At 32.1% G+C, this 26,142-nt stretch overlaps 2 long non-coding RNA genes across 5 annotated transcripts; one reads left to right on the top strand and one right to left on the bottom strand.

Moving 5' to 3' along the window:
* Positions 1-1,597: 1,597 nt before the first annotated feature.
* Positions 1,598-12,034, top strand: LOC148626736 (uncharacterized). 4 transcript variants are annotated; one of them, XR_015921797.1, is made up of 4 exons: positions 1,598-1,740; positions 2,378-2,573; positions 3,566-6,160; positions 6,800-7,700. It is a non-coding gene; the product is annotated as an uncharacterized LOC148626736 (long non-coding RNA). The 4 variants fall into 4 exon arrangements; XR_015921803.1 differs by lacking the exon at positions 1,598-1,740 and adding an exon at positions 2,165-2,179; XR_015921794.1 differs by lacking the exon at positions 1,598-1,740 and having other exon boundaries at positions 2,295-2,573; positions 6,800-6,930; positions 7,624-12,034.
* Positions 12,035-14,227: 2,193 nt separating this feature from the next.
* On the bottom strand, positions 14,228-21,411 carry LOC148626735 (uncharacterized). The gene is made up of 3 exons (XR_015921813.1): positions 21,307-21,411; positions 17,683-19,002; positions 14,228-15,637 (listed from the first exon to the last, which is right to left on the bottom strand). It is a non-coding gene; the product is annotated as an uncharacterized LOC148626735 (long non-coding RNA).
* Between the last annotated feature and the right edge of the window lie 4,731 nt (positions 21,412-26,142).

Genomic DNA, 26,142 nt, shown 5'->3' with positions numbered 1-26,142 from the left:
TGTTTTTATCAATTCAGACGATGGCCGCGATGCAAAAATATTGCCCTATTATTTGGTATTTTGTTTGTTTTTATTTTGTAGTTTTCCTTTTTAAACGTGCCTATTTTTTATCATCCCCATTTATCTGTGAATTACATACATCGTCATGGTGTATCCATCAGCACCATGAAAACTGATTTATTAAACGGGTCTTAGTTTTCCTTTCCTCGTTTGTCTACCCCGGACTTGACTTTTTATGAGCCGCTCGGCGGATGCTTCTAGAAAAGCAGAGGACGCTTACCCTACCGGTGCACCTGGTCCATGCTCCCAGTTTTTAGTGGAGTCCGAGATGCTCATTTACTTTTGATACTTTGTACGTATGATTTTAGTTACTTTATGTTCTTTGTTGTGTATGTCTGTTTTCCATGTCTGGTCTTTGTCCCTGGATTACATTCTTTTGATTACCGCTATAACCTTGGATCCCTTGATTACTCTTTTAAAGATAATACTTCATCTTTGTAGCGGAAACTGAGATTAAAGGATCTAGCCAAACGATATTCTTTCTTTCAGATCAAATCAGCTATAAAGTCAGCCTCATAAAAGTAAAGGAATAGGTCAGCAAGTAAAGGAGCACAATTTGTTCCCATTGGAATGCCGACCGTTTGTTGAAAAGCATGTCAACCACATTGTCGATTAACACTTCCAACACATGGAAACATCTTCCTCTTTATATTTGGAAGATGATTTTGAATTATTTCTTACAAAGTATGACGAATCTCTACCAAGAACTATATATTTGTATCTACGTGTACCATTTTTTTCGAAAAAAAACAACAGTGTATAATGTTTTAAGTCGAGATTTTAACTGAGTATTGGAAATAGAAGTATACAGTGTTGAAAAATCATAGGTTTTAATGCTATTTTATTCAGATAATAGTCTTAAACTGATTGTCTCCAAAAGATCTTTTGAATTTTTCAGGATCCACATTGAATTAATACCACTACGGGAGTAACAAGTGTTGTGGTAGGACTGTAGACCCTCTTAGACAGTTGTGAGTATAGAAGTTAAAAGTTTTGAAAGAGCTTTGGTGGTACATTTTGCAGATCCAGCTATGAAACGTTGTGTGTATGGATTCTTGTGAAGTTTAGGAATCAAGTAAATAGACGGTAAATCACAATCATCGTCCTTGGTAGAGACACCAAAAGAGGATAGCACATATTTATGGTTTTCCACAATCTCTTCTTTGGAGAGAGTGGTAGCAGTATAGGTCTTATCACTGCTATTATTTTCTACGTCTACCTCTGATAATAAACATTGGCTATAAAACGTTTTTTATAACGTATCTCTTTATCATTACTTCTGAGTCTATCTGATGGTGGATGTGTTCTAAACTGTCGTTTAGCGTCTGCTTATACATTATCTCTCTAGCGTGTCTTAAGCTTGTTTCTGTATTATTTAATCTAACAGTCTGAAATATATCTAATGCACACAACATATACCGCGATTGTAACGTGGGTGGCACAAATTTCATCATTTCATTTAAAACGTACTCAACATATTTATGTCTATTTGGTATAAAATATGTTATTAGTAATGTTCTGGTTATATTATTTCAAATGAGTGTCACAAACTATAACTTGTTTACATATATATTAACTATCAATAATGTAATTAACAACTACAGTATGTAATGTAATTCTTCTTAAAACGAATTACGTGACACAACAAAGTTCAACTTTAAGAATACTGCCTTCAATATGGTAAGTTTTTACATTGTTTTTGAAAGGTTTTAGACTGCACTGCACCTTGGCTTTGAGTCATGGTTTAAAAACAACCAATATCTTGCGATATGTTTAAATTTCTTACCTTGTATGTAATAATTAGTTATCAAGAGATGATTAGTGGTTATTTCCAATGAAAAACACTTTTTATTGAAAAGAATAGTAATTTATTTATCAAATATAATCTATAAGTATATTTATTATCATGAACGTTTTACACAACTATTGTGATATAAAGTCTAGCTATAAATCGAAAAAAACATGTATAAACAAAATCATGTTCACAGTATTGCAATTTAGTCTGTATTATTAACATTTCAAACCACACGTTATTTAGATTAACTGTTGAATAATCAATAGATGAACAATGGAATTCCATGCAAACAGAAAATAAAACGCAGACGTAAAGTAGCACTTTGTAAGCTTTGTCTGAGGAAACAATTATTAACTTTTTACGGGAAACTTTATAATATCAGTGTGATTTGTATTACATGCATGGCTGATAATACACATTACAAACATATTTAAATGTGTAGTATAGTTAGGTCCTGTGTTTGAAACAAAATACAGGACCATTTAACGACAAAATGCTCATTTCATTTTTTTTTACTTTTAGATCAAAGAAATGAACTTTAATCGGTCGTTACTTGGTAGAGGTTATGTAGGCGTGGCAACAGTATGATTGGTCAAGGAAAAATCCAATACACCTAACTAACAGAGGTTCAATCTTAAAAGGACCATATTCAATTATGCGGATAACTAGAAAATATTACTAGACATACACTTACCATCATAACTTCCACACTGATGTAGTAAGTATACTATTTGATTAACATATTTTATTACACGACTGGATGTTGAAATTATCTGTTTTATTATATAGGTTGCAGTGATTTGCAGAATGTTCCCAGTGAAAAACAAAATCTAAAATTCACACTGTGTAATTAATTCGTTAATTTTACACTCGCACTTTCTCACGTCAACATGTCACAAATATCAATCCGCCGCTCACACAATTTTAAATTCCTGTTGAAAATAGCAACGATTAATATGATAACAATTGGTTATCGTTAATGACCAGAATATGATCATTCGTGCCAACAACGAATTAAGATTTAACTAGTGCACAGAAAAATTTCCACACATCCGTTACATCTAGGCGTTCTTCGGCATTCCTGATCATATTGTGGTTATTAAAGAATCAAAAATATTTTAAACAAAACTGTTGCAATACTTTTTGAAAAGTGTAGAGCTGTTAATAATTAAATTCTTGCAAGGAGATCAAAGATAATCCTATCAAAAACATTAAAGAATTAGTCATTTGAAGTATATTTAATGTACCAATACTGTAAACTGTAAACGGTATCGATTGTAAACAGTATGTTTCAAAAGAAAATGAAGATATTGCATATTGTTAAGAAAATAGAAGTATTTAAAATAACTATTAATCTTTTTCGTCCTGTGTTTTTTTTTGTTTTGTTTTTTTTTTATAATTATTATTAAAGAATGCAGTATATTTGATAGTTAATTTAGAAATGTAAATGTGAATGCTGAAGTATAGACTTCCAAATATTTTGTTTTACATGTTTCATATTGAAAACATATGAAGCAAATCGTGTGAACACTGTTCAATTAGGTGCCTTTTAAAGGAAAAATATATAAATGATCGGTTATCTATCGACGTAGTTAATGTACTTAATCAATACCGATGTGGAGTGAAATATTTTTGGATTGTTTGCAATGTAAATTTAATAACAAGAAATAAAAAAAACGTATTTACACTATGAATAACTTTTATTTTTAGATTGGTTGGTTGAGGAACAGGAAATTTGGAACTTATTAAAGCTAAGTTATTGCTTATTAAACAGTTTTATTACAGTTGTTAATGCACTCATACCCAATCGTCATATATAGTACCAAGACCGATCTATGCAACTAAGTTTACGATCATTTATTAATAAGTTAATAGTTTCAGATCATTTGTTCAACTGTCAAACAGTTTCTGTAAATAAATAGCGGCGGCATTCTGCAAACGAAATCTGGCACTAGTTTTTGATCTATCACAGATCAGTCAATATCATCCATTAACAAGAGAAATTGTTTCGCTGATAAGTTCAGAGTCATATATAAACATATTATTAATAATTATAAGCTTATTCGGCTGTTAAAGGTAAACCGTGATTGACAAATATACAGTAGCGATCCCTTCTACCTACTCTTGAAATCCGTCAGAATCTGTCAGACAAAAAAAGAGGTCCATGACAGAAAATAGAACAAAATTCCTTACAGAGTCTGACTTATCCTGACAGAAACTGTCCTGGCTCACGACAAAGAAAAACAAAAAGCTGTTCTAAACTGTCATACCACTGGACAGGTATTGATACTAGTTCAGTCTATGTTAGAACAGGAAGTCTGGTTAAAAAATAGTGGACACAGTACTAAATGGTTGAATTTTTCTGTCTGATGTAATTTGGACTATTTTAATACTTAAAAGCAATAAATCATTAAAATTGATATTGAATTAATTCGACCTGTTGTCTGATGGTTTGATATAGCTATCATGTGGGTGACTATGACATATATATTCTAGTCAAAATACTTTAGATATGACATTTTCTTGCAAAATGTATGGGTGTGAGCACTTTTCAATTTCCAAAAGGTTATCATCTCATTGTAAAAGTGTCCAATGTAAGTATCATGCTGGTAATTGGGACATATTTGTGACAGTCAAAATTCTAAAAATACATATGTTTGCAAAATGTATGTGTATGAGCACTTTTAATTTTCATAAGGGTCTACAATTATTTAATAAAGTGTTACTTTGTTTTAAGTTTAACTAATATGTGGGTGACTACAACACACATATTTCAGTCACAACTCTATAAGAATGATATTTCTTGTAAAATGCATGAATGCAAGCACTTATAATTTCCATTACGTCTAAAAGAATTGAATATAATGGTTTATTTTTTTTTATTTCACTATCATGTGGGTGCTCATGACTGCGACACATACATTTCAGTCATAATTCTTTACAAATTACAGTTTGTTTCTTGCAAATTGTACGAGTATGAACACTTTTATTCCCGATAAAGCTCTTACATATATAAAATATATGAGGCTAACCACTTTAAATTTTAATAAGAGTATACAATTATTGTATGAAATGTCAATCTAATTTTCATTAGGTTGCGTGTGACACATTTACTTCAGTCCAAATTGCTATACATTCGACATTTTCATGCAAAGCATTTGTAATTTCGATAAGTCGAAGCTCATTGGATATGTGTTTGCAGAATCTTTGAGTGCGAGCACTTATGATTTCAATAAGGATCTTAAATTATTGTATACAATGTATTTGTTTTAAATCTTACTATCATTTGGATGACTGTGACAAATATATTTCAGTCAGAATTATTTTAATTTGACATGTTTTTGCAAATATATGAGTGCGAACACTTTCAAGTGACGTAGCGCCTGGTACGGTAGATATGGCAAGGGTCGTACCAATATTGTCTGTTGGTACTGGATGTTGTACATTAATTGAAAAATAGGGTATCAGCTTGATAGAATAAGTTAAAATATAACAAAGCTTCCTTCTCACCATACCCTTTGAAAATATGTCAGAAACTATTCTAATCAACACAATTTAGAAGTTGAATATTTCTGGCTAGGTGATGTTATACAGATTGACAGATTGATGTCAAACATAACAGTTTCTAATAAGAGAGTTTCAAGACCCATGATAGATTACGACATAGTTTATTTAAACCCCCGACAGATTCTGGCAAGGTGTGTCGCGATTTAGAACAGTTTCTGACTGTTTAGAACTCTTCAATGAGAGCAAACTCTCACAGAATCGAAGAGTGGTGAGAAATGTGCCAACTGTATATAGTATGTACGAAATTAGTCTATGTTATGGAGTTCTTTGCTCTTATTCGATTTCGAATATGTCATAAATATATCTTTATTGCAGATTTGTCATTTATTAGGGAAAACAAAGATGACAAGAAGACACGCGACCAAAAATAACGACAGCGCTGTTAATAGTAAAAGTGTAGATTAAAACAAAATCCACAAAAATGAAAAAAAAAATGTTATTGTGTTCAAATCGGGTTTAGTAATTCCTTCTACATCGTGATCGGCCTAAATGAATACGCATTCATGAAATTCCTTACGGAGGTGAAGGCAGAAATCGCAATAATGAATGTCTGGACAAGAAATTTAATTTAGTAATTCATCAATTGGGAAAGATTTAATGTGCGTGCCTCGAAGCTGTCCAGCAGAAACTATCGTATATTGCATTTTTGTTTTGCATGTGTCAAGTGTTGTTACTCGATCAATATCACAATGAAGATGATAGAGAAATATAAATGTTTACCATCTTAACAATGCTAAGGTAAGCCTTACAAAAAATAATCATATTTGTTCTTTATTTTTGTACTAACATCATGCGGCTATTATTGCAACATATATTTCTGAATATTTATTTAATTCTTGGCAACAATTTAAGACAAGGTTGGAGACAAATTTCTATTTAAACTAAGAGCTTACAGTTAAAAGTTCGCAATTTCATAAGCCTTTTCTTTAACTTATCCTTTGTCGATATCAACTTGTTTTGTTTCGGGAGATATTTATTTGATTTGATGTAATATTAAGCAATTTGCTTTATATTGGATTGTAAGATTGTAAAAAAAGCACATAAAACCCTATCACTATCTAATTTACGTTTAAAACTTTGTATGGCGTAAAATTTAGGACCTGGATGTAATTACATGGTAACTTTCTGTATAACAACTCGGTTTAAGTTTGACCTTTTACCTTTTCAACTTTTTGCGGATATATCAACCACATGGGCTTTGTCTAATTTGCACTTTTTTTTTTGAATTTCATATCTTAAAATATAATTTTCGATCTGGATGACACCATGATCATCATTTTGTAAATATGTTGACATTTAATAAGTGCATCCATCTACACCACGAACAATGAATTATTCAACTTGTTACAGTTTTCCTTCTTCTTTTGTCTACTGTAGACTTGACTTTTTATGAGCAATTCGGTGGGTGTTACTAAAAAGCAGAGGACGCTTACAATACCGGTGGACCTGGTGCATACTTCCAGTTTTTATGTATGAAGTCCGAGTTGCCCATTTATTTTTGTTACTTTGTATGTATTATTTTCGTTATATAATGTTTTCGTTGTGTCTGTCTGTTTTCCATGTCTGGTCTTTGTCCCTAGATTACATTCATTTTATTTACGCCAGACTCTTGATTAATATCTCATGGACATTTTTACATTTAAGAAGAGACTTAATTCTTTTTAAATAATAAGATAATTATATTTTATCATTCGTAGTATTTTAAGACCAAGACAACACGAACATCATGTTTGATGTCTGTTTAGATGGTATACATACATTACATCGCCATATTTCCTTTGAATTTTTTTGTTTGTTCATTGTCGTTGTTCGTTTTTTGTAAACTTTGCGTTATTCTTTCCAGTAAATCGTCTAAATATTTCTTTAAGATATAATAAACGTTGAAACGAAATTTTGTTGTATATTTTTTATCGAGTTTATATGTATCATACCAAAAAAAAATCTAAATATTCCCACAACCGTCTTGAAAGTTGTCTCAAATATATTACGATATGAGTACATTGCGTAGAAGATACAAGTGTTAAGAAGTTGGTATTGTAACTTTGATTATTTTCCACCTTATTTGTTTAAATAAAAGTACTGATAATACAAGCAATTTTTAAATGCATGCATATTTTTACTAATTGCAATTACCTGTATATGTTTGAACCAATTATTAAATGGATTTCATATCTTAAGTGTTTTTTTTTTTTTATTTGCAGATATAAAGACGACATTTCTAGATGTTTAGCAGTCATCGGAATAATGCATCTTTTTATGAATAAAGTCAAACAATGTTTTTTTTTTCTAAGCAGAAATCGGGGAAACCACGATTACTAACTTCATTGTTCCCATGGTTTTACTATTGGTTCTTCCTCTCAGTTAGGCTTATTTTAGTTAATACTTATTTTTTTCTGGATATTTATTTTTCCAGTTGCAAAGAGCTAAATGTAATTGTAGAATATCACGTTAAAGTCATTAATGCGTGAAATAGGGAGGATTGTGATCATGCTAAAGTACTTTAAGCCCGCCGCATTTATTGACCCTGCCCCAAGTCAGGAATTTCAGGGCCACTGTACATATTGCTTCGTTTTCACTGTCAGTTTACTTTTATGTTGCTGGAGTCGATAGGGGCAACCGTTTGCTCTACCCATGTATATTGTTGTTTTGGGCTAGCTGCAATATAACCCATGTTTGAAAGTTTGCTCCTCATTCACTAAAGACGAATAGGTGGCTTTGAACTGATATGTATCCCTCCCCATAGAGTTGTTCTCTCTGTTATGCATTCACTGCATCCTGCGTTTTCAGACTAAAAACTGAAAATAATATACACAGTATATCTTAAGTTAAACAAACTCAACAAAACCATTACAGAACAAAAAATAAACCTTAAACTAACAAATAAAAAACCACAGAAATAACAAACAAATTATCAATAACAAAAAATAAAACCGGCAAAACCAAACAACATAAAACAACCTAGACCGTATAAAAAGTGGGGGCAATCCTCAGATTTGGTCAGTTATACGGAGGTATGGAACAGTCTTTAAAACCGACACAATAGTTCCATAATAATTTTATATAAAGAGTTTGATCACAATGAAAAATGATTTTATAAGTTTTGTGTGTCCTTCAATGTATTTATTGTATCAAGTTTCACAAACAAATACTGAAATTGAAGGAGTATCGCCATAGGTTATTGTGTATATGTAGAAAGACGGTTGATACAATCGATTTGCCATTCTCTAATGATTACATCCAGTTTTTCCTTTTGCCAGGAATTTTCATCTGTCTGATGGTACACGAATGTGATGGGCTACACTAAACATCTAAAAATCAGGCTTACCGAATCTCGTGAATATCACTTCTTTACAACATTTATAGCCGACCCAATAATTTTACGACATTTGAAGTGTGGCTTTTTCCACTACAGGAACAAATTAAAGTAATGTGTCAAGGTCGCCCTGAACATGAACTACTCTTTAAAAACGCTCCCATTGTGTTCCAATATTATTGTAAACGGGACAGAAAATCCTCATTCAATTTAGAGTGATGTCTGCACGTTGCAGTATATTACTTCCTATATTTATTTTTCATTATTTGTCTCTTGACTTTTAAATCATTTGTTCTGCTTTGGACTGTTAAGATAGACCTTTTATGCTTACCAATCGTTTACCTACATTTATGGCGATAAACTGACGATTTAAAAATCTTTGAGGCTCTGATCTAAAGCGTTTAGTGCGAGAGTTATTGTACATGTAATGTACCGTTTTTGTGTTGGTTAAAATGTCATATAGATGAACGTCCGGGTGTATCAATGTGATTAGTACTTAAATGACTTATATTACACATAAAAAAAAAGATGAATAAATGAACATTCAATCAATGTTAAGGGCATTATGAACCATTAACAAATACAATGTGCAGACCGAACGTTTTCATATATAAGTTGAACTGAAACAATTGAATTGAATTGAAAAGACGTGGATAATCTATAAAGTGTTATTTGCACTTTGACCAACGAAATATTATCTTTTCAATAAATTTAAATATTTGCATTGATGAAGAATTATTCCTTCTGAATTGTTATTATATTAAGATAAAAAAAAAAGAAAAAAAACACTGTCTCTTTAAACACGCTTGGTTAGAGACTCACGTATTTCCAAATCTTCAGTTGAAATACAATGAAGAATATCCGAAATGTAAGCAATGAAATGCTACGGATAAAGGATCAAATGTAACTTTAATCAAAACGGGATCAATTTGAAAGTCAAGATACTAAAATGAAATAAAAAACATGGCGAAATACATAACTAACAACAAACTGGAAAGTAAAATGAATGAGTAACCTCTATTCCATTAATGAATATGCATTTGGGCCTAAAGCTTTGTAGGATATAAACCTTATTTATCTTTAGGAGTTATTAATGTCAAAGAAGGCCATGACAAATCACATGCATTTGTTCAAATGTCATTGTTTGTAAAGAATTTGTAAAGTATTGATATTCTCACAATTAAGTTAAATGCAGCACAAACATTAGTGTGATATTAACAAAATGGAAACTCCATGCTCGGGATCAGATTGAAAATAACTATCGGTGAATGGGGAATCAATGCTTTTGATTGCATTTTCTTTCACGGAAAACCACAACCAATGTTTTTATTTGTAGTTGTCTACTAGACATATTGGTCAAACTCGGTATCAAAGAATAATATAGGGAACCAAGGTTATAGCGGTAATCCGGTAATCAAAAGAATGCAACCCAGGGACAAAGACCAGACATGGGAAACAGACATACACAAAGTAACTAAAATCATATATACAAAGTAACAAAAGCAAATGAGCAACTCGGACTCAAACCTGAGAGCATGGATCAGGTGCAACGGTGTGGGTAAGCGTCTTCTGATTTTCTAGAAACACCTACCCAGTTGCTCATAAAAAGTCAAGTCCTGGGTAGTCGAAAGAGAAAAGGGAAACCATGACACGTTGAACAAATCAGTTTTCAAGGCGCAGATGAATACACCTAACGGTCAACGAGTTCACGATGACGACCATAAAACGTCCGTTGTAATGAGTTCAATCTTGTAGCAATAAAGCCCTGTCATGAAGCCTATGTATTAGAATTTTAACGCGATTAAAAAAATCTGCATGGTTATGGCAAGCTCTGAGATAACCTAAAAGTTTTGATACGCTCCATACGCAGGTGCTGACGGGATGTTGCCACATATGAAAGGAAAGTTGACAATTCTGAATTGAAAGTCACGATTGTCGTAAAGTGTACGTCAAGATATAAGGCTGTAGTATCTTATATATCAAGCTCTTTGGGGTAGATGCAATATATTAAATCCCCGAATTTAGGATTGTTTAACGATAATACTTCACCTATATAACGCAAACTCATGTTCAAGGATCTAGTTAAACTATATTGTTTCTTCAAATCAGATCAGCTATAAAGTCAGCTCCATTAGACTGAAGGAATAGGTCAAATCATCATAGAAGTTACGTGTATTTTTCGTATCGATTTTGATAAAGGGTCCCTTACTCTATAACGGTCTGCAAATGAATAAACAAAAAAAACAGACAAGATATATGTCAATCACCTGTCAGATATAAAGTTGATGGTTTGAACGAATTAAAAAGAATGTGCTAAGAGTAAATCGCATTCAGAAAAATATTTTAACGCACGAAGAACAAGTACAAAGGTGTTTGCAGGCCGAACCAAAACGTTATGTATACGAACCGCTAACGATCTAGCCGTATTGACAACTGATAGGAAACAAATTGAACGATTTCATAGCGAATACACAACGAATCTTACTAAATAATATATGAATTTATTACATTTTTATGAATAAGTGAACAAATTAAAGAAAATTGCAGGTCTTACTGTTTTGCTGTTGTTCAATGTTGATATTTCTTCTTTAATTAGAGCTAATCCGAAAACAAAAAAATGTACTACAAGAAGATAGTTTAACGGGACTGTATTATTGATATTACTTAATTAACAACCTATATTGCTACATGTGTGGTTAATTCTTCAATACTTAGTGTAATGAATTAATTACGGGAGTTTTCTAAATGATATTTGGGGTAAAAATTTCAAACTTTTCAAAAAAAAAAAAACTCTTAAAAATATCTACATCAATGTTAAAAACAAATCAGTATATATCATATCTACAGTTGATAAGATCATAGTGTGTCAGCAAAACCCACCCGTGCACTGAATACGTAGAAAAAATATATCAAAACTACCCAACTGAGATGAAAAATGTCAGTTCAAGGCCACTTATGGGTCTTCAATGAACGAAGAGGTCTATTTACCAAAAAAACAAAAAAAAAAAAAAAAAAAGAAAAAAACGTAATTGTTAAATAATTGACTATTGAATATCAATTATGTATAAAATATAAGTTTTCGTACATGTAATGTACTGTTTTATGATTAAAAAGTCATATTGCTGAACACCCGGTAGTATCAATGTGATTAGTACTTGAATGATGCTCTTCAATGATGTACTTTTTTTTAAATTGTTATACAATCACAATAAATAACCAGATAACGATATATTAGTATGAACATATTTGCTATAAATTTAATATTATTAAACCGAAAACGTCCTGCTGTTTTTCAACTATTAGTTAAATCTTACCAAAATATTATACTCCAGTGCATATTGACCTTTTTCACAATAGTTAGGTTTCGTCCAATCACCAAAACTATCGATACCATTCGTTACAACTATAAAAATAACTAGTTGCCCTTTAAAGAATGCATATCGGGTTTATTCATAGAATCGAATGTATGTTAAATTTGTCTATATCAGAAAATTTCATTTAAAGATAAAATATAAAGAAAAGAATGTTAAACCTATATTTTTCGATTCTGAACTCGTCATCTCAAACATACATGATCTATGCCAATCTAGAACTTATAAGCGTGTGTCAAAACACTTCCATTGATCAGCCGGTTTAGGAAAGAGTAATCAAGGGAACCAAGGTTATAGCGGTAATCAAAAGAATGTAATACAGGGACAAAGACCCGACATGGAAAACAGACATACACAACAAAGAACATAAAGTAAGTAATTAAAATCATACATACAATGTAACAAAAGTAAATAAGCAACTCGGATTCCACTAAAACTGGAAGCATGGACCAGGTGCACCAGTAGGGTAAGCGTCCTACCGTAAAAAATCCAATAAATACTGTTTTAAGTCCCCAGAGTGTGAGAAAAACTGTCTCTGAATGTGTTTTCTCATTTTTTTTTCCATTTATACATCATTTTTTCATTATATGAATGTATGGAGCTGAACACAAGGCAGAATTATCCCCAATCTGGGGAAGTAGACCAATTATTAGATCGGCTACAGCATCCATATAGGAAAAAGATGAATCGGCTATGAGACAAGTCGGCCAAACATTGCTAACCCATAGATAGCAGAATATAATTATCCATCACAGTTAACACATAGAAAACGGCCCGTGGACCCATAGATAACAGTGTTATCACATAGATAGAGACGATTGATTTGTATATCAAAGTGCTTATTTTCAGCAGTGTGAAGTTGGTTACTTATTCGACATTCGTTTGATATTCAATTTGCATTCGTTTGATATTCATTTGATTTTTATTTCACATTCGATTGACATTAATTTCATTTTCATCAATTTCCAATTTAGATATAATTTGTATTTTTATATTCAAAATAAAAAAAAATCTAAAAGATTACAGATCAATACTCGGATATCGATCCACAGAGCTCCAAAATTATCGGTTTTCACATCAGACCTGTATATTTAGCGACTTTTTCCCCCGTTAACCGGAAGGTTTCAAGCAGCCACTATATAATATACAACATTAAATGTTGATAATGTAAACAAAAAATACCACTACGTGCAAAAGTATAAAGAAGGTCTTTCAACATAAAATTGGGGTCTTACTTCATATTGGTTACGCCACGCTAGACAGTAGTAGAATTTTTACCTCTGAAAATACAAGTGAGGGCCACAGGTGTTTCTGTCTACCTTGGAGCTGGTGGCGCACAGTGGTCTAATGACAACAACTGGAACAATTAAAACAAAAAAGATCAATTTGAAGACAGAAGCTTTCGGTTAACATGTAACTGCCCAACTTGTTAGAATTTTATATCCCTTTTTAGGTATGTCCTGTAATCTGTAAACATTACTGTATCGAAGTTGAGGGCCTCCTAACGGTGATTGCTTAAGAAATCTTTGCATTTGCACGGAAGTCTATATTTTCCTTAATAATTACTTCCGACAATAAAGAAAAATGTTGAGTACGAGTAAATAAATCTGTAAATTTGAGAAATGCTTTGGACTAATCATTACAAGTTAAAAACAATGAAAACAAAATGTGTCTTAACCGTTATAAAGACATTCCAAAAAACATCCCTTATACAATAATACAAATACAATCATTTAAATATATATAAATTGTCCATATTGCGTATGATTTCAAACAGACGGACGAACAACAACAACAACAACAAAAACGCTGAGTGGCAAACGAGAAATCACTTCATTACAAACCTACTGACATAACTCCTAATTAGTAATTAGTAAATATCATTATGGCCGAAGTTTTACAGTCGCCATGAGATTTTGATAACCGATTTAAAGTTTCTGAATAGGACATTCCAGATAGACATTGTGTGATGTTAGTATATGTAATAAACAAATATTTTCTTTCATAATGGGGCAGATTTTAGTGGTTAAGTGTGGTTACCATTCTTTTGCCCAGAAAGAAAAATCAAAGAAAAAGAAATAAAAGAACTAGGTTTCAAAAATTTCTCAAGTCCTACTGGCATTTTGCTTCATCATTTGTTTTTTTTCGTATCCATCTGCGCCATGAAACTGATTTACTCAACGTGTCATAGTTTTCCTCTCCTCTTTCGAGCAACTCCGCGGGTGTTTCTAGAAAAGTAGAGGACGCTTACCCTTTTGGTGGACCTGGTCCATGCTGCTAATTTTTATTGGCGTCTGAGTTGCTCATTTGCTTTTGTTACTTTGTATGTATAATTTTAGTCACTTCATGTTCTTTGTTGTGTATGTCTGTTTTCCATGTCTCTGGATTACATTCTTTTGATTACCGCTATAACATTGGTTTCCTTGAGTATTCTTTCAAAGTAAGAACTTTTTTTAATTCATTGTACACACAAGTATATTACAGAAACATGATCAATCAAAAAAAAAAAAAAAAAAAAAAAAAAAATGCTATGAAATCGATCGGTAATAGGTTGTGTACAGAACACAGTTTTTGTGATCACCACAAATTCAGATGAGATTTGTTAAGATTCGTAAAACCAACATCTTAGCCTGTTGACACCTGGATATGGGAAAATTCGTTCCTGGTTCAACTTTAAAAAGTGAGATTCTGTATCATTATTCTATCTTTATTTATCTATGGGATGTCGTAAAAGGAGTCAACAGGAATAAGGTAAACGGTTACTCCCTTCACTCATCATTATTCAAAAAAATAATCTAACAGAAAAACTCACTTAATTAAATGTTTCTTTATATATGGATAGACAGCCAGTTAATCACTCCAAATATTTTCTGCTGACAAAATGTTTTGTCAGACATCATTCTAATTCGTATTTTTTTTTGTCATAGAAACATTTTTGTGATTGTAAAGAAAACCTGAAATAGGGAAGATGCACTTCCTTTGCTCCTGGTCCATACTTATATGTTTTGAATTTGAGCCGGGTCGATCCTTTACTTGTAGTGTGCTTGCGTCACCTTTCAGTTTATTCTTTGATCTTACTGTCTCAATTTTTGGCTCAATATTTTCCCTTTACTTTCAAACCTTAATTTTGTCTTGGCTTGAATTTGATCTTACATCCATTCCATTCTAACGCCTATGAGATTTTTTTTGGAGCATTGGCAAAATCTGTGCAGTTCTGGCATCAAATAACTGTACAATCATTTGATAGGTATTTTGATTTTTTCTTCATTAAGAATGTTCTATCCGTCGGTATGCCAACCAATCTCAATACTTCGCTCACGTCTAACCAGTCGCCTAAGAAACCACTCGCTTACTTTAATATATTTGTTTTTTTTATCTTTTAGCAGGACAGGATGATCCATATGTTGTTGCAAAGGGTTTCATTTAGTCCTCTCCATTGAATAAATTTTTATTCATGCCTATTTTCTATGCAGAATATAAATTATTGAACATTCAATCACTAGTCCTATTAAAACCATGTATTAATCCAAACTGAAAAAAAAGGTACATCACAAGTTACACGTGTTTACTAGAAGAGTAGTCAGGGGAACCAAGATTCTAGAGGAAATCAAAAGAATAAAATATAGGGGCAAAGACCGGACATTGAAAACATTGAGAACCGTTCGGAGTCCACTAAAAATATTAATTTTGCTTTTATCAATGCTTATTACTATATCATGCTATTCAGAATATTGCCCTAAGTATAGTTACGATCTCATTTGCTTATTTAAGACAGTTCATTAAAGGCCCCCCACAAATGAATGTACGTTTACTAACAATATACTGAAACTTATTACAAAGATATCGGTATTATACAAAATTATACCGTACGAAATGATTTCATAACGTAAAACGATAAAGTGTAAAGGCATACACATATTTTCAATTCATGTGTAATCTTTCTAACATTTGTAGAATATGTATATTTGTGTCTAAAAAGATGAAGTAATCGTCCTCTTATATTATGATAGCCTATATGAAAGGCTTTTATGTCAATCACATGTTTTTTTTTCGTGTTTTTGACTCAATTGCTCGACGGTCTAAGTTTTCCTGGTACAGCATATATGAAGAACCATAATTAACATAAATAACATTATGCAACTCGAAGTCTCATCTTTACAATTGTATCCAGAAAGATGCAGTAACCCTTACGATTTGAAAAAAAAAGAATGCTTTATTTATTTTTTGGCAACAAAAAGTTTCGTAAATGGGTGACATAAGGACAGCAAAAAATCATATTTTAGTCGATGAGTGAGGGTTGGGGATAGGTCGAGGTCGCAAGGTGGGTTATTAAAGCCAACGTACTACATGAAAGACTGAACCGCCTAAATTAGACTGAACAAAGCTTAAATGGTCACGCACAGCAGGTATCTTACATGTAGATACTGAACGACTGAATTAATATAAAACATAAAACAAATTTTGCCCAGACCGAAATGGCCTTTTAAGACTTTAACCAAAGTACTTGTGGAGGTAATGCCTAAATGTCCTTCGGAACACCAAAATAATGCTTGAAACTGGCACTTGTTTTGCACCTAAAATAATTATTTTGGGTAAATGAGAATGTTTTATTCTATTCATCTTTATGTCAACCATTTCAAGGATTTTGAAGTCTCTAATGCACTTCACTCTGAGAAATTAATTTAACAGATATATTTGCACGAATTTAGTGTGTGGCCAGTATTACTTTTTTGTATGTTGTCTGACACAAATCAAAGTTCATTATATTCAATAGACTATTTTCTCTAGCTCACCTTAAGTACATGCATACTTCATGATACGTATTCGCATTATTTTCTTTATTTTCCTAAAAATGCTGAAGTAACGTCATTTGTAAGGCTAATCCTTATACTTGTCGTTCGAGGTCTATTTAATCAAATGTTTCAAAGTATTTCGAGATCGATGTGCTTAAAATGCTATACTACTTTTCCCAGACAGACAGGAATAAACAAAAGAAAGCAAAATAAATAAATATAATTGAACTAACGGGTGAAATTGTTTGATAGCATAAGGATTTCATAATTACTGCCTTAAGACTCAAACCAAATGAACCAAAACTATAATAATTGAAGTTCATCAAGGTGTTTGAAAAAAAAATGTTCAAAACGGTTTTAGTAGGATTATCATAGGATTTCAATATTTTTCTTTCATTATTTGAAGATGGTATAATATGATGACTATTTACATAGTCAAATAACACAGATAATTACAGAGGCTATAGGAAATGTCTTCTGTCACCAAGAGTATTTTAATTCTTTGTATTAATAATTTGGAACTCAGGTAATTGAAGATCCTTAAACATCTTAAAAAAGCTGTAATAAGTTTCAGATTGCTTTGATAACCTCCAGGAGAGAGACATAATTTGATTGCTTGGTTAAAGAAATCAAAAGATAAAAAAGACAATACTGATCCGTAAAAGTGAACATTGATTAAAAGATATACCAAGTTTATATCATGTGGAAAACGATATAATCTCTAAAATCTCCTGTCACAGAGTGTATCCGTTGTTTGATTATAAAATACCCCTATAACGTTACCTCAGGAGATATCTGTAGTTCTGAACACTGACACTGAATTTTATCTGATATGTTCCACCCTTTAAAATATGATAGTTCTTCTTTGTTGTTGTCATCGTGTGTTTCTTTTATTCGTTTGTCCAAAGTCTGATTATATCATGTTCCTTTAACTTTATTACGATCTGTTAAATATCTGGTTTAGAATTGTGGATTTTATTTGAAGTATTCTTTATAAGTTGATGGGGTGAATTGAAATGTATCCAATGCACTTAAGTACCACCTCGTTTGTCATGTTGGTGGCATATGCATATAAATATTATATGAAACATATTTAAAAGAACAAATTTACATCCAATTTTCTGTATACAATATACGTCACTAATGAATCCATTGTTATTTTATTTCTTAATGGCTGAATTTACAACAAAAGTGTTTATATATCTTTCTACAGTCAATGAAAATATTGATATAACCGCAAGTATGTATTTCCTTGTTACCATAAACGGGTAGTTTTCGATGGGTTCTTAATTTGGCGCTTTTTAGCAGACTGTTTAAACTATATTTACTCAGAGCCTAAACACTTAGTGCACCACTTTACATCTGCAAAATTAAATATCCGCAAAATTTGTTGCATACTTTTTTCGGTTTAATATCGTTGAAATTTACACCACGCCAAAATATGATATATTTTTTGCAATAAGAACTTAGCCCCAAATATAAAGAAATAAATTTTAATAATTAATTTAATAATCGCTCTTATAATCGTAAGTCACCATTTGGTATTCGAAACGTTTCCGATTGAGTTATGCACTGATATTAGCCTAGTGGTATGAATTTTAGGAACAAAGTTATCGATTCACATTATTGTATTACCGTATACCTTATTCTTTATTTGTCAATAAGATATGAATAATTTGTACATCAAAGTGTTTGTCTTCAAGAGAATGGGGACAAAAAAAAAAAAACATTTTAACCTTTTAAGTGAGTGGATACAGGCCTTGAGAGCTTTAGTTTTGAAATGTAGGTCAATGACTGTCAATGTCAGTTTTCAATATGCTCGATGTAGAAAAAAACTTTGTCCACTAAACAGGACAAACATATTATCGTACCAGCATACAAAGTCCAATACAACATTGTCTTTGTTTGGAAAACGTATTTCATCCAATGTTTATTATTAGAGATAGACGTGGAAATCAATAGCGGCTATAAGACATATACTGCTGCTACCACATTCTCCGTATTCCTTAACTCCACAGGAATCCACACAAACAACGCTACATGGCTGGATCTGCAAAATGTACCACCAAACCTCTTTCAAAAGTTCTAACTTTATATTCACATCTGTAAAAGAAGGTATACATTCCTATCCAGCCACGTGTTGCTCCCGTAGTGGTATTAATTCAATGTGGGAACCCCCAATACAAGATTGTTATCGGTATGCAGTACACCTAGGTACATGTTCTTGTCAGAGATTCCTCATAGTTTGTAGAAAAAAAATCAAATCATCTTCCGTATAAACCGAAGATGTTTTCATAATGGTGGAATTTCAATGGGATAATATTACGCTCCTCCACAGTTGCGATCAGTTCTAACTTCCCTGCGATCCTGTCAGGATTCGCTGCCATAAAACAGTTCTAAACTGCCTGAAACTGTTCTGAACCGCGACACACCTTCTCTGTCAGGGCTTTGGACAAGCTTGTCATAATCTTAATGGGTCCTAACACCCTCCTGTCAGGAACTGGTCTAGGTTGAACAGATACACTACTAAGTTATATAAGTTTGAACAGGGTACATTTTTGTTCTAAATTGTTCTAACTCCATCTTAATTTTTCTAAATATGTCTGAAAAATACTTGGATTTTCTCGACTGAATCTCACCATATCCAATCAAATCTCAAAAAGTCTTGACTTTGTCTCGACTTGTTTTGACTCAGTCTCGACTTGTCTTATCTTGTCTTGGCCAGTCTCGACCAAGTTTTCACAAATCTCAACCTGTCTAGAAGAGTCTTGAACAGTCTTACAAGACTTGAATAGTCTGAAAGAAATCTTGAACTGTCTTAAATGAATCTCAAACTGTGTCGATAACATACATTTAACAATTTAGGACTGAAAACAGTCCTAATATAAAAATTCAAAGATAAAATCACTGTATCTCTTTTATGCAAAATTTGTGCAGATTATAATTGGAAAACCCGTTCGTGGTAACCTCTGAAGCACGTCTTTTTTTAAATACTCCTGTTCAGCTCCGAAGTTATTTTTAAAAAGAATATGAATCACTTTTGTGTGTATATTAACACCGCTCAGGTGTCCTGGGTACACACAGTACCAGATAGAAATTCTAAATACCTGTATGTGACGTTCATCATTATACTAGAGAAAATTGTATACTAGTATTTATGCTATTCAGCAAATATACAATATACCATGCAACCGGTCCTGGCGAGTGGCATTTATTACGATCCTCGAAATCACAATACACATATTACTTTCATAAATTTTGAATAAAATGTGCAGATTATAGCTTGAAAACATGTTCGTAGTGACCTCTGAAGCCAGCCTATCTTAAACACTCCTGTTCAGCCCGAAGATATTTTTAAAAAGAATCTCAATCACTATTCGGTGCATCTTAACACCGCTCAGGAGTCCTTGGTACACACAGGACCAGATGAAAACACTAGATACATATATGGGACGTTCATCATTATACCAGAGAAAATTGTATACGAGTATTTACGCTATTCAGATAATATACAATATACCGTACAATCGGCCGGCACGTGGCATTCATTACGATCCTCGAAATCACAATACCTACATGAACTACTTGAATTACATAAACGATAAACATGGTACCGTATAAAATGATAATCTTGTATCATTATTTTACGGACTTATGTTGTTATATAATATTCGTGTGATAGATTAATTAAAAAAAAATAAAAAAAAAAAAAAAAAAAATAGAAAAAAAAATAATAAAAGAACTTTTCTTTTCTTTTCTTTTTTTTTTTGTTTTTTGTATGTTGTGTGTGCGGTTTTTTTTATGAAATAAAAATTATAGTTTATAAAAAGAGTTTATGTATATAGAGAAGAAAATGAATTTAAATCATGCCAGTCAATAATAGTATTATCTTTTTAGATTAATTTGCAATCTATATCTTAAGTATATCTATATATAGTCGGAAGAGAAACACAGATATGTTTTTAGCATTTTAAAAATAATTGAATATATGAGAGATGCGAGATGCATCCCGTATATAGCATAAGAAAGGAAGTTTGTGTGGACTGACGGAAGTAAGGACACCCTACACCTTTACATATCCTCATTTTGCAAGTTTAGGTATAACGATATCCAGATGCCTGACCATTTAATTATATGGTTTTTCGTCTTTTTGCAGAAAGGACGGGAACGACTTTACCAGTCGTATAGACCCTCCTTTAAACTAGTCGTACTGCCAAATAAAAGAAATTCCACTCTCTTTTTCACCGAAAACAATGTGTCTGGCTATCTGTTGTTAAGATGTAACTTGTATAAGTATTGAGAGATATGTATTCAAAGTCTGTAGCGGATGTTCTGCGTTAATGTTGTAGATGAATGATTTTGCATGATAACGCAAAATTCTTTCCTATACATACCACATATACATACCACATGCACACGTTTATTAGTCTAAATTCCCAGCTGCCTATATCACATGTTTGTTCGTAAATAATACAAGATAAAATATTTGTTTTCACACCTCTATATTTCTTGATGCTAAGGGTCTGCATACAAGTAACTAAATAAAAAAAATGCGCGTAATTTTAGCACGCTAATTTCCGTTAGAATACTAGTATTTAAGTCTAAAATAAAATTATGAATATATATATCCATGCAGATTAAAGTTTCTAAACATATAACGCACAACCGCTGGTAAAATATTCAATATAACATTCTCGTATACATGTATTTATAGACGTGCCAAGAAACTGATTACATGATGAAAACAATAATGCAGCACCGAAAACAAATAACAGATCCAATGATCCAGCATTGAGGTATAAACCCTTAGTTATACATGCGATTATGCTGTTCATTATATTATAGGATATTATACCGATATGACCTTGGTTCACTTGATTACTCTTTCAATTGAAGAGGCACTTAATTGTACACTAGTGTGCTATGTCAGTAATAATACAAAACCCACCTATTAAGGCATGATGTAACAAGTACGAATCAAGTTGTGGATAATGATCAAACAACTACTGGATATATAGTGGATATATAGTGCATGCTAATTAATATAGAGCGTTTCTTCATTTTACAAGAATCCCCCGCTCGATTCCCTCGTCTTTGGCTCATCGCGCAGTTAGCATTGTCACCTTATGAAAAACAAAACAAATCCCCAAAGCTGATAAGTCGTCCCTTTGCATAGTAAGGGTAAAATAATGCTTAATGTGCTGGTATATCAAAAGATGTTTCAGGTGAAATTATGTGTTTTTTAAATGATGGGAGCAGCATTTATGACATATACTTTATTTCGACGTGATTCTTATTATAATAACTTATGCTCGACAAACTAATATGTTTATTCCTTTAAGCATTTGCCATGTGTCGCGGAACTGCATTATTGTTGCTTGATTAGTACCGGATTATACTCACTAGCAATTAGTGGTTGCCGCTGGCGGTGCAGGACATGCAAATCATTCTGGATGCCCCCTTTTATGGGAGTTCTTATTGCTAGTGCTTCAGTTTGTCGGTTTTTATATGTCATCTTTTTATTCGGTTGCTACATCGTGAATGTAGATCTATGTAGGTGTTCACGTTCAGGCTATGTTTTTGAATTTTTACGTAATTGAATCATCACACTGTTGACATTCTTTTTGTCTATATTTTTTTATGCTAATATTTTTCAATGATGCGTTATATTACCTGGAGGGTTATACCTTAAATATTGAAATTAGGTTACCAAATAAAATATCCATATCCACACATAAATACTAAGTTTAAAACGAATGCAGTACAAAATAAAAACAAAATATTGCACATGATGATTTTAATACGCTCCAGAAGGGAGCGTAAATGACTGTATTATCAACTGGGTCATGTATACTTATGGGCAGAAAATGCATCAATATCCGGTTTGTGCATGTAAATTCAGGAACTTAAAAACTGTATAATGAATAGCAGCTTCATTTTCGTACACTTCGAAAAATGTGACTGAGAACAGAACCAGTCTCAGTAGCGTTTTTGATTAAGTTCAAAACATATCATATTATTTCAAAGATATGGATTGTCAAAACAGTCAACAGAAGGCGCTCCAACGTTTACGGAAATACCATTACCCATAATTTCGTACTATTGCCAAAACGACATTAAGACATTTCGAACGAATAACCGTGACTTACGCAATAAAGTATATTCGTTTTTGAGTTCGTTTAATGACATGGTGTTTGTGCTTAAGGAATAACTGCGAGGTTACCTACAAAAATAATACAAACAAATAAAATCATTAAAGAAATAAAATTAAAACACCTGCTTATGGTTTAAACATCGGGGAATGTGTACGAGCTCTACAAAAGCCAATGCGCATTTTCAATTGTTTAAGTCGTCTGCCCTCGCTAAAACTGTTTGAAATATGTGGCTGTATATTTTGGTAAGAGCAATTTGTTAAGTTTGAAATTAGCTTTTGTGTGTCATCAGAAGTTCCGTCGAGCTTTAATTCACCCTCTAAAAACATGGAGATCCCGTTAAAGCCAAAATCTGATGCTGATATAGTAAGAAATTTGGCTGATCATACTTATTTTTTCAAGAAATCCTAAAGAAAATGGTCGAAATTTAAATATTACTGCCAATACATTTCTAGTTGACCATGATTACATTCATTGTGATATAGAATTCCCCAGTGTCAATCTCCCAGGTTGTAAATGAAAGTACATTGTCAAAATTTGACTATGGTCAATATACTTCAGAACCTATAATATCTCCTTATACTTTTCACCAAGATTGAAATATAGAGAATCCTCCTTCCTCTTTGCACATCACTGACCCAAACAAGAAATCAACCAGGAATATGAGCTCTGAAAATGTAAACAAACTAGTATTAGAAAGGCCAGAAAGGTTCTTTGAAGTAATGTTTCTTAAGGGGGGGGGGTTAAAAGATTTCACCTTCCTCATATGATCTCTTCAATTCAATTTACGATTTAAGTACCAGTCCATATACAACTTTGACTCTGTAAATGGTAAAGTGATGCATGGTGTAAAAAAAAACCAAAAGAAACAAACGATGTTTTTTTTCAGTCTACATATCCTATAGTTTTACACAACGGTAATCATTTCTGCATTCAGATATGCACGTTTTAGAAAATTATATTTTTGTTCCACTCTATAATCAGCCATATGAAACTAAAGCAAGAACGATAACTTTTGCAGAATGCCAACTTCATGTACAAGGATGACATTCCTGGGTTATTACTGCTGGTGGATTTTGAGTAGGTTTTTGATACTGTTGAACGGTCTTTTACTGAAAAGACTTTGGAATGCTATGGTTTTGGTCAGACTTTCAATAAGTGTATCAAAACATGTTATTTAGACATTTATAGTACATTTCTGAATAATGGACACATGTCAGAATTCTTTACTTTAGAAAGTGTGTGCGCCAGGGTGACCAGTTGTCACCTTACCTGTTTATTATGGTTTTAGAGTTGCTGAGGGCAACGATTAAAATGATCAAAATGTGTCCGATAGAGGACTCTGAGATCTTACTAAGTCAAAATGCGGACAACTCCTCGTTAATTCTGGATGACAGTGAAATTTCATTAGAAAATTCTTTATATTTCTTTGACAAATTCTCAGAGTGTGCTGGTTTGACAATATCTTGTCTGATATTGACAAGACAGAAGCAATATGGATTGGTTAAAGAAAGGGGTGTGGGGAGGAAATTTTTCCTCACAAAGATTTAAAATGGAATAACGCGGGAAGGTTTAAATTACTGGGTATATGGTTTGAATTTTCAAAGGTTGACAAAACCATTTTTATGATAAAATTCAGAGCATCAAGTCTCTACCTAACACATGGACCTTTAGAAAACTGACATATATCAGAAGGATAACTGTTATCAAGATCTAAGCTCTTCCTATATTAGTTCAGGTGTTAACAGTGCTTCCAAATCCCCCTGATACAATCCTAAGGGAGATTCAAAATATTTTCTTTAATTTTCTTTGGAATGAAAACCGAGACAAGATAAAGAGATCTGTCATTATTAATGATTTTGAGGAAGGAAGTCTTAAAATTCCAGATATTGTATCATTCTGTTACAGCCTTCAGTAAAGTTGGCTTTATAAACAATTAAATCCTCAAAATCAATCCCCTTGGAAATTTCTCTTGATAGATTATATACACAGATGGGGGGTGATAAGATATTGTATGTCAGCTCTGAGGGTCTGTATCTTGTGGCATAAAAAAATAATAATTTGTTTTGGAGATATGTATTTATCATTTTTTTATTCTATTTTGAAAGACACAACAGATCGAAATGATATGGAAGTTGATTCCATTCTAAAACAATCCTTATGACTTAACCCATTTATGAAAATAGGGGAAAAACTGTGCATTAAACCTAAGTTCTCACAGCATGGCATAATTTTCATAAATGATCTTATATCTAAACCGAATAGTTTTTTTTATTCTGATGGTGAATTTAAAAGGGAATACAATGTAAATGTTAGCTTTTTAGAATATTATGGAATTATCGATGCCATACCAGGCAGATGGATAACATTAATTGGTAATTGTAATAAAGTACCTAACATTGAAGATAAAGTGATAGATTTCATCAAGACAAATGCCAAAATATGTAGATATATTTATAAGATATATTCAGATAGAAAACAGGACGATACAATTAATTCCCAGCAAAAAATGGGAACATGATTTGAATTCTGAATTCCATGGCCTTTTTAGTCACAACAAAATCCTTTTTTACACAATTCCCAGTTCAAATCACTACCCGAACTTTAAATTCTGTTGTGTATAATTCATAATTATGATGATTGTCATTTCATGAACTGAACTTCTTTCTTGTTGTACAAGTCTGTGTATTGTGTTTGTTTACATGTTTCCCCTTTCAAAATAAAAAGAAATACAAAGAAAAAATAAATAAATAAATAAAAAATATATAAATATATCAATAAAAACATATATAAATATATAAAATAAAAAATAATAAAATAAAATGAACTTCATTTTTTATCTCAAAAGTGCAACGACAAAATGAAGAACTAAGACTGGTTATGTGATTAGTACCTGTTTCTGAACAAGAAATAATACTAAATTCGTTGAGTTTTTGACATGCACGAATCACTTCGTATCTGACTTAAGACAGACTGCTAATTAAATCACAAAATGTAGTCAAATAAGATGAGAATATGTTTCTATCACATATAATGTAATGAGTTACCAAGTCCCTAATAAGACAAGAATAATCCATTATATAAAAATGCG

This window comes from Perna viridis, chromosome 1 (assembly GCF_037379345.1).
Source record: "Perna viridis isolate PV_CMFRI_1.1 ecotype Kerala chromosome 1, ASM3737934v1, whole genome shotgun sequence".
In the NCBI taxonomy this organism is placed as follows: Eukaryota; Metazoa; Mollusca; class Bivalvia; order Mytilida; family Mytilidae; genus Perna; species Perna viridis.
The sequence above is the reverse complement of the archived record's forward strand: the minus strand, read 5'-3'. Positions and strand labels throughout refer to the sequence as shown.